This window comes from Rhinolophus ferrumequinum, chromosome 21 (genome assembly GCF_004115265.2).
Source record: "Rhinolophus ferrumequinum isolate MPI-CBG mRhiFer1 chromosome 21, mRhiFer1_v1.p, whole genome shotgun sequence".
Taxonomy (NCBI): Eukaryota; Metazoa; Chordata; class Mammalia; order Chiroptera; family Rhinolophidae; genus Rhinolophus; species Rhinolophus ferrumequinum.
Genome location: NC_046304.1, coordinates 10,131,376 through 10,144,044, shown reverse-complemented (window position 1 = coordinate 10,144,044; position 12,669 = coordinate 10,131,376). Strand labels below are relative to the sequence as shown.

The following is a 12,669-nucleotide window of genomic DNA, read 5'->3' as shown; positions in this document are numbered from 1 at the left end:
ATATATATATATATTTCGTCCATAAAACAGGAGGAAATCCTGCCTTTTGCAACAATATGGATGGATCTTGAGGGCATTATGCTTAGTGAAATAAGTCAGAAAGAGAAAGACAAATACTGTATGATCTCACTTCAATGTGGGATCAGAGTTGTTTATGTATTGTTTATTGAATGTCTGTCTTTTCCACTAAGCTGTAAACCCTATGAGAACAGGAACTGTCTACCCAGTTTCACTGTACCCATTGTGCCTGGCATACAGGAAGTGGTCAATAAATGTCTGTGCACTAGATAAGTTACACTGGCTTACAGCTGCAGGTGCGTGGATGCTTGGGTGAGAAGCCATCTGGACTATTGTGTAAAGAGCAAAAATACACAGAGTCACAGGCTTCTGACCCTTCTGTTTGATGATGGGAAGGCTTCTGGGTCCTTCAGCTGCCCTTTTTAGACCAGAGAATCTGGAAAGGAATTTCTGAGGTGTCAAAACCTGTGTTGTAGCTGACCAGCTGGCCCTGAGACATCAATTGGCAGAAGAAATGGAATGTGTACAGAAACATGCAGCTGCCCTGCTCAGGAAAGATCCAGTCTTGCTAAAGCAGCTGAATTCCAGGAATACCAGCGGGGGGGATTGGGTCATGTCATACCTGCCTCTCAGGACAAACAAGCTGAAAGTTGGGGCAGGGTAGGGGGGAGGTGCCATAACTACCAAGAGAAAGGAAGGACCAGATGCAGGGACCGGAAAAAGCCCCATAGCAGGTGGAGGTGGACATAATTAATGGAGCCCAGTGAGCGAGCCTGTACATGCCAACTTGTCAAAACCTTGTCCCAAGGAGTCCTGGTCTCACTAGTCCCCTCCCTGAGAGAGCAGAGCAGGAATAGCTTGAGATTGACATGCCAAGCAAACGGATGGCAGGAAATTCTCACAGGCTAGGGGTTTGCTCAGAGGCCCCGGCCCCTGTGGCTAAAATCAGGATTATGTCTATGCTGATTTACTTCTCAGTTGGGTTTTAGGAAAAGCCTCAAAAAGATCATTAAGTTATGTCTGAGATTGGCAGCTGAGGCCAGCCTCCCTTAGGCCTCCCCTTTCTGGACAAAGAGCTAACACGAAGGGAGACAGTCAGAGAAAAAGACCCCATCCCGCAGCCTCCCTCTCTCTGGAACCCCCTTTGAATCCTCGCTCTAGTCCCAGACAAGTATATTTGTACGGACTAGAGTAAAGCAAATGCTCTTTACAACTAGAGCCTTTAGCAGACCCAGTGCCCTTTTGGTTAGAAATACCCATAGCAAATTTTCTCAATGGAGATGCTATTGTTCAGTTAAAAATTTGTGATGAAGGGGTTCAGCTGTCACAGTGATCGGAGAACACTACTACTATTTAGCAGTCAGGTACCAGAGGTGCCAGACATCTGCAGTGCACATAGGAGACGGTCATGCACAGCGTGATTTCCCATGCAACTTTTTAAAGTCCCACTGGAGATTCATCAAGATGAAGAAGCATCCGTGCCTAGAATCTAACTTTATTTTGTCTACGAGCACAAAGGTTTTGTTTCATTGTGTCTTGACTCACAATTTTAACATGCACTAACATTTCCAGGAAAGCAACTTGACCAAGAACTGTTGGCCACCCAGGGAAATCATGTTGCTTAGTGCAACACCACTCACGGTGTTTGAATCACCAGGACAGCACACCTCTATCAGACATCATTTGCTACTGTGGTCATCTTGGTAGTTCTTTTTATAGATGGAAGCATTCAATTATTTCCTTATGTCATCTAATGTAGTTAGGCCCAAGCATTTACCTAGTGAAACATTGATTTACTGTATGTGACTTTTTAAAAATTTCTTCCTTATATTAATTACTATCATGGCATTATGTTGCTATGGGGAGGAAATTGTTTATGTCAGAAACTATATTGTCTATAAATTTCATTTCAGGATAATAAGGGAGGGTGTTACAAAATATTTGTGATAAAAAAGAAGAGGGTGCTGTGGGAAAATTCACACATGTGCTTCACTGCCTTGGTTGGATGGTAGAACATGAGTTGGTATGCACCTAACATTTTATCTCAACCATGCATCATTTGTAGACATGCACTGGTTTCTCTGGATTGGAGAAAACTTTTTCCAGTGAATGGCACTGATTTTAGAAATTTGCCGCATTATAGTGATTGTATAATATATATAATATATACTATATAACATATGTAATCACTGTAATGCAGCAAATTTTTCTAACCAGTGCCATTCACTATATATATTATATAATATATATATGTACTGTAGTTGTATAATATATGTACATATATAGTGGTATTATATATCTCACAGATGGAACCACAACCACAGTGCTAGCAAACTATTTGCATGGTTTATGAAAGCCCAGAGTTAAGTGCAAGGGACCCAAGGGCCATTTTCGTTGCTCGAAGTGATGCGCCTGCGCCACCTAGTGGAACATCGGAAAGTGGTAGGTCTGTGAGATAAGCATTTTAGTTTGCAGATAGGTAACAACAATAACTGAATAGTATTATCAAGTAACTTATGGGGTGCCTACCGCAGGCTATCATTATATATATATATATTAATTTATTTAATCCTTACACAATCATTATGACGTAGGCACTGTTATCCCCCTTTTGCACACAAGGAAACTGAGGCATAGAGAAGGTAAGTGACTTGATAATGTTCAAGGCAGGATTGGAATTTGAACCCTGGAGGTCTGGCTCCACAGTTGCTGTTCTTAGTCACTGTGCTATGGCCTTGTAAGTCTCCTCTTTTGGAAAACACTACTCTGAGAGTCAAAGACTATGCTGAGTCTGTTGCGCTCCCTGCAGCCATTTCTTTCTGGGCAGGAGGATTGCCGAGAGAGGAAGAAGAATTGAAAGTTCATAATAAGAAGAATAGAAACTTTTAGGACATGGGAAGATCCAGAAAATTCTTGTTTTTGTTTAGGCCATGGAAATCTTTGTGCATAAGTGGAAGGAGGGTGTTTCATTCTTTTGGCAGATTGTAGGGCCCTGAAATAGCTAAAGGCCCAATTATACTATAAGCTTCTTGAGGGCAGAGCCCATGTCCCCTTATCCACTTCTGTATCACAGCTACTTACTCCAGCACTTGATAAGTATTGAGTGCTTAATAAGTGTTTTTATTTTTCATATAACATCTGTGTTGAAATAGAATTCACCTACCATATAATTTAAAGTGTACAATACAATGGTTTTTCATATATTCACAGAGTTGTGCAACCATCACCACAATCAATTTTTATCACCCCAAAAAGAAAATCCAGTCTCAGTAACATTCATTTCTCATTTTCCCCAACCCCTAGCCCCAGCCCTAGGCAACCACTAATCTGCTTTCTGTCTCTATGGATTTGCCTATTCTGGGCATTTCATAATAAATGGAACCATACAATATGTGGCCTTTGGTGACTGGCTTCTTTCACTTTGCAAACTGTTTTCAAACCTCATCCAATGTATAGCACGTAGCAGTACTTCATTCCTTTTTATGGCTGAATTATATTGCATTATATGAATATGCCATATTTTATTTATCCATTCATCAGTTGATGAACATTTGGGTTGTTCTCTTTTGGCTATTAGGAATAATGCTAATGCTACTAAAAAAATTGGTCAACAGGCTTTTGTGTGTGTCATTTCTCTGGGGTATATACCTAGGAGTGGAATTTCTGGGTCATATGGTAACTGTATGTTTAACCTTTTGAGGAACTGCCAGACTCTTCCAATGGCTGCACCATGTTTTTCCATACCCACCAGGAATGCATGAGGGTTCCAATATCTCCACATCCTTGCCAACACTCATTATCTGCCTTTTTTATTATCGCCACTCTAGTTGGTGTGAAGTGATATCTCCTTGTGGTGGGGCTGTTGCTTTTTCATCAAAGACTAACAGACTCCCAGACTGTTGGAGCTGGATGAGACAACAGCAATCATGTCGCCCATTTGTTCATTTTACAGGAGAAGCAGTTAAGATGGAGAAGGGACTAACTCAAGGTCACAATTAGTGAAGAAGGCAGTAAAAGAATCTATATATATACCTATATATATATGTATATATATACACACACACACATTTTTTTTCTTTTAAAAGGTAGAGAAAACTAAAGACAGGTGTCTAAAACAGGATCAAAGAGTCTGAATTATATTATTCTTTAAAACCTAGAAGTTTCTGCAACTATAAAAACCAGAAGACAATGAATCGATAACTAATAACTGATAGTCACAAATGGTTACATTCATGGATCCTCTATGTATCTTAGCCATAGAGCAAAGTAAGCACTTTCCATTCACTTCCATGTTTAATGCTGACAACATCTCTACCTTACAGTGTAGTAAATGTAAATAGTTTTGGATTCTCCATCCTATAGGATTCTATATCTAACTAGTGTCTGCGAAATATTCTTGGACATGCAAAGTCTCAAAAAGTCCGTTATCTACATGCCCTTCCTCCAAGGGTTACTCAAAGTAGCATTTCAGTTGTGTGAGAAATTAATCAAAATAAGGAACTCAGGAATGAGGAAAATGTTTATATAAAAGAAAAAGCAGTAAACAACCAAGACAGAAAAACTGAGTTAACTATTACTGCAGTTTGAAATCTCAATACAAATGTAATATATATATATATATATATATATATATGTATTTTTTTTTTAAAGAGAAGACACATGGTGTAAGATTTTAATAATGGCCCGAATCATGATTTATGCCGGCAACCCCCTGTAGCAGGTGAGCTCTGGGACGGTCCCCCCTGGGGACGGACCCCCGCCATGCCTGTGGACACCCTATCCTGGGTTTGGAGTGGGCGCAAGGGACACAGGCTTGTTCTAAGCTCTTCCCAGGTCGTCTCCTGCTTCTCGCTTGATGAATGTGGAGTTCCTTCACCCTTCCCTCGGGTCTTCTTAAACTTTTCTGTTTGAGGAATGTGAATGACACATTTCCCTAGTTTTCGGTGGTGACATTTCTCTATTTTATCTCTTCAGTCATTTCGGTGGTGTTTGGGGGAGGCGTGTCACTCGCCATCTTGGATCAAGGGCGAGAGGACCAGTTTAGCACGGACTTGAGGCGCTTCCTGAGGTGATGACAGTGGGGACACAATCGCACGTCCTTGAACAAGACTTCGCAACCCTCTCCTCCCTATTTCCCCCTCCTCCAGCATCCGGCCAAGAAAATTGATTCCTCCATCTCCAGGCCAACCAAATCTAGCGTGGATAGGATGCCTGGCTTTCTCTTGGTCATCCGTGTATCCCAAATGATACCCATCCTGTCCTCCTGAGCTTCTGTCTCAACTCCGCTGGAGCGGGCGCGGCAGGGCTAGCAGTGGGAGCGAGGGGCTGGGGTTCTGCCCGGGACGGGCTGGGAAGCAGGGTGGCCGCGGGGGTGAGGAGCCGCAAGGGCCGGGCGGGCCTGACACCACCTGGCGGAGTCCTGGGGAAGAGTCTTAAAGGCGCGCGCTCCTCCGCGCTCCGCGCACTCCAGCTGTAGCCGCCGAGATCTCGCCTCCCTGTTCCGACCCGGGCCTGGGAAGGTAAGTGCTGTCCATCAGCCGGAGTCCGGGTCCAGTGGGGGCCGCCCTGGGTGACCCCGCGCTCGCCAGGCTCTGGCTTGGGTTGTGGTTGGAGGGCGGCGCCCAAGTTTTCTGAAGGCCTAGGAGCGCAGCTGGAGCGGTGAAGCGTAGGGGCGGGGAGGGAGCGGGTGGCCGCGGACTGGGGCCGTCTGGGGGTGGCCTTGCCCCCGCGGGGCTTCGGCAAGAGGCGCCCGCGCGTGGCGCACGCCAGAGCCCCGGCCCCGCGCCCAGCGCACTTGGCGCGCTCTGGTCGCGGTCCGGGAGAGCCCTAGCCTGCTGGAGTGACCACCCTGCTCTGCGCCTTCCTGCCCGCCGGGGTCCCTTTCCAGCCCGCTCGCCCCGCGGTCGCGCCCGGTCACGCCGGCAGGTCGCGCTCGGCGGCCGGCCAAGCCTGCCCCGGTCCCGCCGCGCCCGCGCCCGGGGCCACCCCTCCCGGCCTCTCGGCGCTGCGCCCCTCGCCTTCCCCATCTCCAGCCGCTCGCTATTTTCACACCTCCCAGTGCCCCGGCCCCGGCGCCTGATTCAGTGCTTAGTAATTAATTTGGCATTTCAGAATGGTCAGCGGGCTGGATAATGGGCGCATTCATCCCCCGGGCTAATCTGAACAGAGGTGGGAAGAAAGGCTTTCACAGACAGAAAATGCCATTCGCTGAGCGCTCAAAGGGGCTGTCACTCCCAGAATAAATCGCCGCCGCGCCCGCCGGCTTCTCTGGCCATTTCTATACAGCCCCGGCCGCGCCGCGGACCCGCCGGCCTCGGCCCCGGCTCCCGGGAATCACTCACTCGAGTGCCTTCGACGGGAAAGTCGGGCGAGAGAGACCGGGGCAGGGGACGAAAGGAAACGCGGAAGCACGGGGCTCCGGTTAAGGCCGCAGGGGACAAAGAGCTTGATTAGAAAATAAAATGCTAAACTGGAAGGAGGCGCAGCTAATTCAAGGCGCGAACGTTGGAGCTGCGGCCTGGAGAGCGTCCGTCCAAAACCCCTCTTTTCGCAAAAAAGAAGGACCCGTGGCCCAGAGCCGTCCATAGTGTGCCTGTGGCCACGCAGCAAGTTTCTAGATTTCCCAAATTGTTAAGTGGAATCCAATGCACAAGCGCAGATCGCAGAAGCAGGGCCAAATGGTGCAGTCCCGACCCTCACAGACGTTTAATTCTGGGTTCTCTGAGATATCAGCTCTTTCGCCCGCAGGGCTGGGGAGGTGACACCGTGCCTTCCAGCTCGCCACTCCTGCCCGCACCCTAGGGTCTGCCTGGGGCATCAACTGAGCTGGTGACGACGGCCGGCTTTATCCTCTGACCTCTTCTCAACCCGGAGTGTTGGGTACAAATGGACTCAGGACTCTGAAAGCTGGGGCCTTTCCCAGGCGGCGCCTCTGGCCCTCTGGCAAAGCCGGATGGTGCACTGCAGCCCTAACCCTGCGGACCAAGTAGCCTTCCGGTGGGCAGGGCCAGCGTGGCTCTATCCAGGGTGAAGTTCCAGGCACTTGATTTTCCTGCGGTGGGGGCTCACCGTGTTTCCACCTCGCGGGGCCCAGTGGGACCTTCCCATCGGGGGAAGACAAGGAGCTGTGGTTCTAAGTTTGAAGCTCATTTGAGAGGCTGGAATGACAAGGGAAACAGCTGGCCGGAAGGGGTGTTTCTGGAATGGCCAGATGGGTGTTCCAGGGTGTGTAGAGGATTGAATCCCATGAGATTCACCAGCTTCTGAATGGAAGTCACTCCTCCCTCGAATCTCAGTTTTCTTGCCTGCAAAGCAAGAATGAAGTGAGATCACATTTGGCTCCAAGTGCACGCGCCGGCCCTCAGTAGAAGGATCCCACACACCATTCACACCTCCAACTACCAATCCCGCGGCCCACGCCCCTGGCATCTCTCCAAGTCTTCACCAGTACCTCTCCTTGGAACTTTAGTGACTATCGATTTTTTTCTCACCCACCTTGGCTGCTCTTGGGTTTTGGTGTCCCCCTCTCCTTGAAACCACACATTGTAAGATCTGGGAGGGGCCCTTCAAAGATTATAGGGCCATTGTACAGATGGTGATACTGAAAGCTGAAGTGGCCTGCCAGTGTCACACAGCTAGTTAGTCATCTGGCTGGAACTAGAGTGGATTTCGCAGCACAATGGTGAATATCATATTGTGGGCATCAGCCCCTGGCCCCACCCCCAAAGGGAGCTTTCCTGGGCCTAGGGAGGGACCCCAAAAATTGCATTTTAAACAAGCTGCCCAAAGCATTTTGATGTAATCGGTACAGGGGCTATATTTAAGGAAATGCAGCCTAAACTGGGCTTTTCCCCCTGCGACTCCTTCCCTCCGGGACCACAGACCCAGCTTGCTTTCTGTGGCTCATACTTTAATCAGCAGAACAGTCTTTCTCCTATTTCTATGGGAGGCTTGCAATGGATGGAGTCTAGTTCTAGGAGATACCTCTGGATTCCCTGAGTGTGCAGCCTGTGAGGGAGCCGCTGTAGGTGAGCTGAGCACCTTGGCAGATGAGGAGTGGCCTAAGTGGGCTGCAGACTCATTGGACACTGAGCCCCAAATCTAGGGGCCTCCTCTTACCAAACAGTCTTTGGCAGTTGGAGCTAACAGTGCACTGCAGGCCCCGCACAAGTAGTACAAATGTGCCCAGAAGCTCCCTTCGCAAGGCAAACCCTGCCCACACCAGGGACAGAGCAGCCCACCATAGGCGATCCGAGCCAGCGATAACCCAGGTGCGGGCTGTGGCCCAGAGTACCCATCACCTGCCCCTTTACCTTGCTGGGGCTCAGAGGAGAGAAGGTATGCAGGGTGGGGGGTGGGAGGAATAGAGAGAAAGTCTGGAAGAGTGGAAGAAAACCGGTGTGGGGAGGAAAAGCTGTTAGGCACAGAAAGGGGGCATGGGAGGGGACGAGTTCCTATTTATGTAAGCCATTTGTAGCTGTGGATTGTAAAACTAGGCAGGATTCTCTGGAGTAATTCATAGTGTTTGGACAAGACAAACATTGTTCTGCTTTAAACAAACCTCCAGAAAGGTCAGCCTGGTTCATCCCTTTGCTGCAAGTTGCTGAGACTATCCAGATGATGAGAAAATCAGATCTTAGCTGCGGGGGCCCGGGCAGGAGGCAGTTGTCTCCTGAGCCCTTTGGATCCAGGGTGAGGGCACCCAGCCCAGGGAGGGTCCTTATTTCCTGCTGAAAGGGGTTTATTCTCACTCTGAAGCCAGGAGATGTGGTGTGTGTGTGTGTGTGTGTGTGTGTGTGTGTGTGTGTGTATCACAGACAATGAGATTTTGATGATGCCGAGGACCATCCAAGTTCTGGAGCAAGACCAATATGATCTGCAATGGGGTGAAGAATTGATGGGAGATGAAGTTTCATGGATTCAGAACCAAATTAGACCCACTAAACCCAAGCCCAGGCATGTTCCTGGGCACCAAGAAATCTCTGTTCCTTACATATGGACACATTGGCTGGGCCCCTCTGTGTTCACTTAGCAAACATTTTTTAAGTGCCTACTACGTGCTAGGTGTTGGACATGTAGTAATAAGCAACGAAGAGGTTGCACCCAGTCATGGGACCTATAGTCTGGCTTATCCTCTCCTTCCCTGTCTTCCCTAAGAAGAGAGACTTCTCACAATTTCACTTCTGGCCTCGCCACCATCATTGCCTACACAAACCCCTTGGCTCAGATATAAAATGTCAGTTCCCAGACTGGGCCCGACAGCCAGGACAGTGTTCTTTTTCTGTGAGTGTGAGCTGCCATTGTGGTTGTGATTGTGACTATGGTTGTGACTATGGTTGTGATTGTGATCATTGTGATTATGAAGATAATTGTGGTTGTGATTGTAGACTCTACTCTTGAGGGATCTAGCTGACCTCAAGCTGAAGCGAATACTTTTTATTGATACATATTATTCATGCTCATTGGCTAATTGTTAATTAGTAAAGTATTATTAACAGCAATTCCAGCCTTTCTATACTGCTAGTTGTCACTGTCCTATACATGATCTCCAATTGCCCAGGGCAGCTTGTCATCCTCTCAAGACAGCGGTGGCCCTGTGGTAACCATGGTCATGGTAGTGGCACTGGATTAGCTGGTTCCACATAACTTTATAAAAATTATATTTGTTTAGGGCTTTGGACACTTCAGGGTCTGTTGAATATGCTTTTTTAACTCAGTATTCCTGATATCCACAGAAGACTTGGATGGACGGATGGATGGATGGATGGATGGAACGAAGGGAAGGAAGGAAGGAAGGAAGGAAGGAAGGAAGGAAGGAAGGAAGGAAGGAAGGAAGGAAGGAAGGGGAAAGGAAGGGAGGGAGGAAGGAAGGAGATAAATAATATTACCATCCACATTTTTTAGAAGAGAAAATTGATGCTCTGAGAGGTGAAACGACTTGCCCACCCTCTTAGCTCAGGCTGCTATAACAGAATACCATAGATTGGGGGGCTTAAGCAACAAACATTGATTTCTCACAGTTCTAGAGGCCGGGAAGTCCAAGACCAAGGTGCCAGCAGATTTGGTTCCTGGTGAAGTCTGTCTTCCTGGTTTGCAGACAGCTGCCTTCTTGCTGTGTTCTCACATGGTGGAAAGAGAGATTATGTCTCTCATCTCTCTTCTTATAAGGGCACTAATCCCATCCTTGGGAATTAGGGCTTCGACACATGAATTGGGAGGGGGGCACAATCATTTAGTTCATAGCACCCACCGTCTCAGAAGTGTAAAGGTCAGGGAGTGTGTGAGATCGGAGCACAGTGCAAGTAGTCTTTTTGGGCCTGCACTGTCCTGCAGACCACCTAAGGAACTCCATGCAAACAGAGCTAGGAACCTGGGCTTCCTGGGAGACCCCATAAACCAGGTGCCCAAGCCAGAGCCTAGGAAGTAGCTTTCTAGGTTAGGTCATATCCATCCAGCCTGTGTGTGGTTTCTGGCATCATTTTGGGGCTAGCATGGTGGCACTCCTTGCCTGATGTTAGCCTCAGTGAGAGAAAGGTCCCCTCCTTCCACCCAAATCCTACTTTCCTTTAATACCTTATCATAGTTGAATAATTCATGTACTTAACCAATCTGTTTGGAATCGATGGTCCATGTCTGTTTTCATCCTGTACTACCTCTTGGAATTAAGCTCCCTAAATTTTTCCCTGTGTGATGTGCAGACCAGTAATGCCTCATTTTACTGACATTTGGGAAAAATAAGCTGTTCCACATAGTTGATTTTTGCAGTTAACAGAAGATTACTCCCTTAAGCCTAGAAATTTTTCACGAAAAGGATTTTTTTCCATCAGAATCATAATTTTTCCCCCACCTAAGTCAGTAGGACCAAATATAGGAGGTGTTCCCTAGGTTGAATGGGTGACCACAATCTAGTTCGATAACTCACGGTCATCTTTAGGAACATCAGCTCCTCGGCAATTTGCTTAGCCTCCCTGCCTCAGTTTCCTCATTTGTAAACTGGGGAACACTGGATGGATGTTTTCTAAGGGCTGCTCCTATTCTCTAACTCCACTGGGCTCTAATGCAGCAATGAATCTGGGTGGGACCTGCCGTAAGTCCCTGGGTGGTGGCTGGGGTAGAATCTACTGTCAGCTGTCACTTCTCAACGTAACATGTTCAGCAGTCACCATTTCTCCAGGACCCTAATCTGTGGTTCTCTATGACTCTGGGAGAACAGAAGATGCCTGGCCTGATGTCAGCTTACAAACGCTTCTAAGTGAAGAATTTCTGACTGAAGTCCCCTGATACTGTGGCTACTCTTCTCTCAAATGCTCAGGAGACTATTGACTTACTTCTGGAATGTGTTCTAAATCATAAAGGGTGCTGCAACTCTGTCCTCCAGAAAAGGGGGTTTACAATATCTTAACACAAAGAGCAAGCACTTGGCAAGCTTACCTTGGAGACACTGAACTCAGCATTGTGGGCGGTAAAGAACAGTGAGACATGGCCACTACTCATGAGAAGAAGAACCAAAGGAAGACTTCACAAACATCTCAAGACCAGAGTGTTAGCATTCCCTCTTTTTGTTTCTTTCCTTTACCCCAAGCTCATCTTTTAAGATTTGCAAGGGACCCTCTCAATTCTGGCATTTCTGGGATGTTGGTGTATTAGCTTCCTTAGGCCACTGTAACAAATTCCTACAAAGTTGGTGGCTTAAAACAACAAAAATGTATTCTCTCACAGTTCTGGAGGCCAGAAGTTCGAAATCACTATCACTGGATTGAAATCAAATGTTGTCTCCCTCCAGAGGCCCTGGAGGAGAATGAGTTCCTTGTCTCTTTCAGCTTCTGCTGGCTACTGATATTCCTTGGCTTGTGTCTGCACTACTCTAATTCCTGCCTCTGTCTTCACATGGCCTTCTATCTTGTCAGATCTCCCTCTGCTAATCTCTTATAAGGACACGTGTGATGGCATATCATCCATGATGATAGTCCCATCTCAAGATCCTTAATTTGATCACATCTGCAAAGACCCTTTTCAGCAGTATAAGGTAACATTCATAGGTTCCAGGGTTTAAGACATGGATATCTTTTGGGGAACATTTTTAAGCCTTCCATAGCTGGGCACCACCATCAGTTATCTATAATTCTGTGGTCTTTGACTAATTTTAATGAATTTGTAGTGCATTCCTATTCTGTGTCAGGCAGTCTGTTAAACACTGGGGATTTTCAGAGGGGAAAGACACGGTTCCTTCTTCAAGAAGCTCATGAACTAGTTAGGGAAACAAGATGGTATTAAGAGCTATGGGGAAAAGCAACTCCAGGGCCTTGGAGGCACCCAGGATGGATCCCAAGGAGTTCAAATTACTTATCAATGTCTGCAGTGCTCTGCATACCCTGGCTTGTGCCTGCCTCTCTGATCACACTTCCTACCACTCCCCATCTTGCTCACCAAGCCTCCATCAAGCTCTTCTTTCCTGTTCCTTACACAAGGCAAGCTCTGCCACAGGACTCTTGCACCTGCTGTTTCCTCTGGCTGGAATACACATTCTCCTACCACCCACCCCACCCCACCCTTATCCTGCAGCCCCCTTCCTCACTTAACTCTGCTCTACTGTATCCTTCTCAGAGACCACCCTCCTCTTGCCTCCAAGTACCATGTCTAAAATCTACCTCT

At 47.4% G+C, this 12,669-nt stretch overlaps 1 protein-coding gene across 1 annotated transcript in view; it reads left to right on the top strand.

Moving 5' to 3' along the window:
- The first annotated feature begins 5,336 nt into the window (after positions 1 to 5,336).
- Positions 5,337 to 12,669, top strand: part of NTN1 (netrin 1) — a 195,676-nt gene continuing 188,343 nt past the window's right edge. The window contains exon 1 of the mRNA XM_033090226.1: positions 5,337 to 5,537. The gene's annotated coding sequence lies outside the window, so the exon portion shown is untranslated. The remainder of the gene's footprint in view (positions 5,538 to 12,669) is intronic.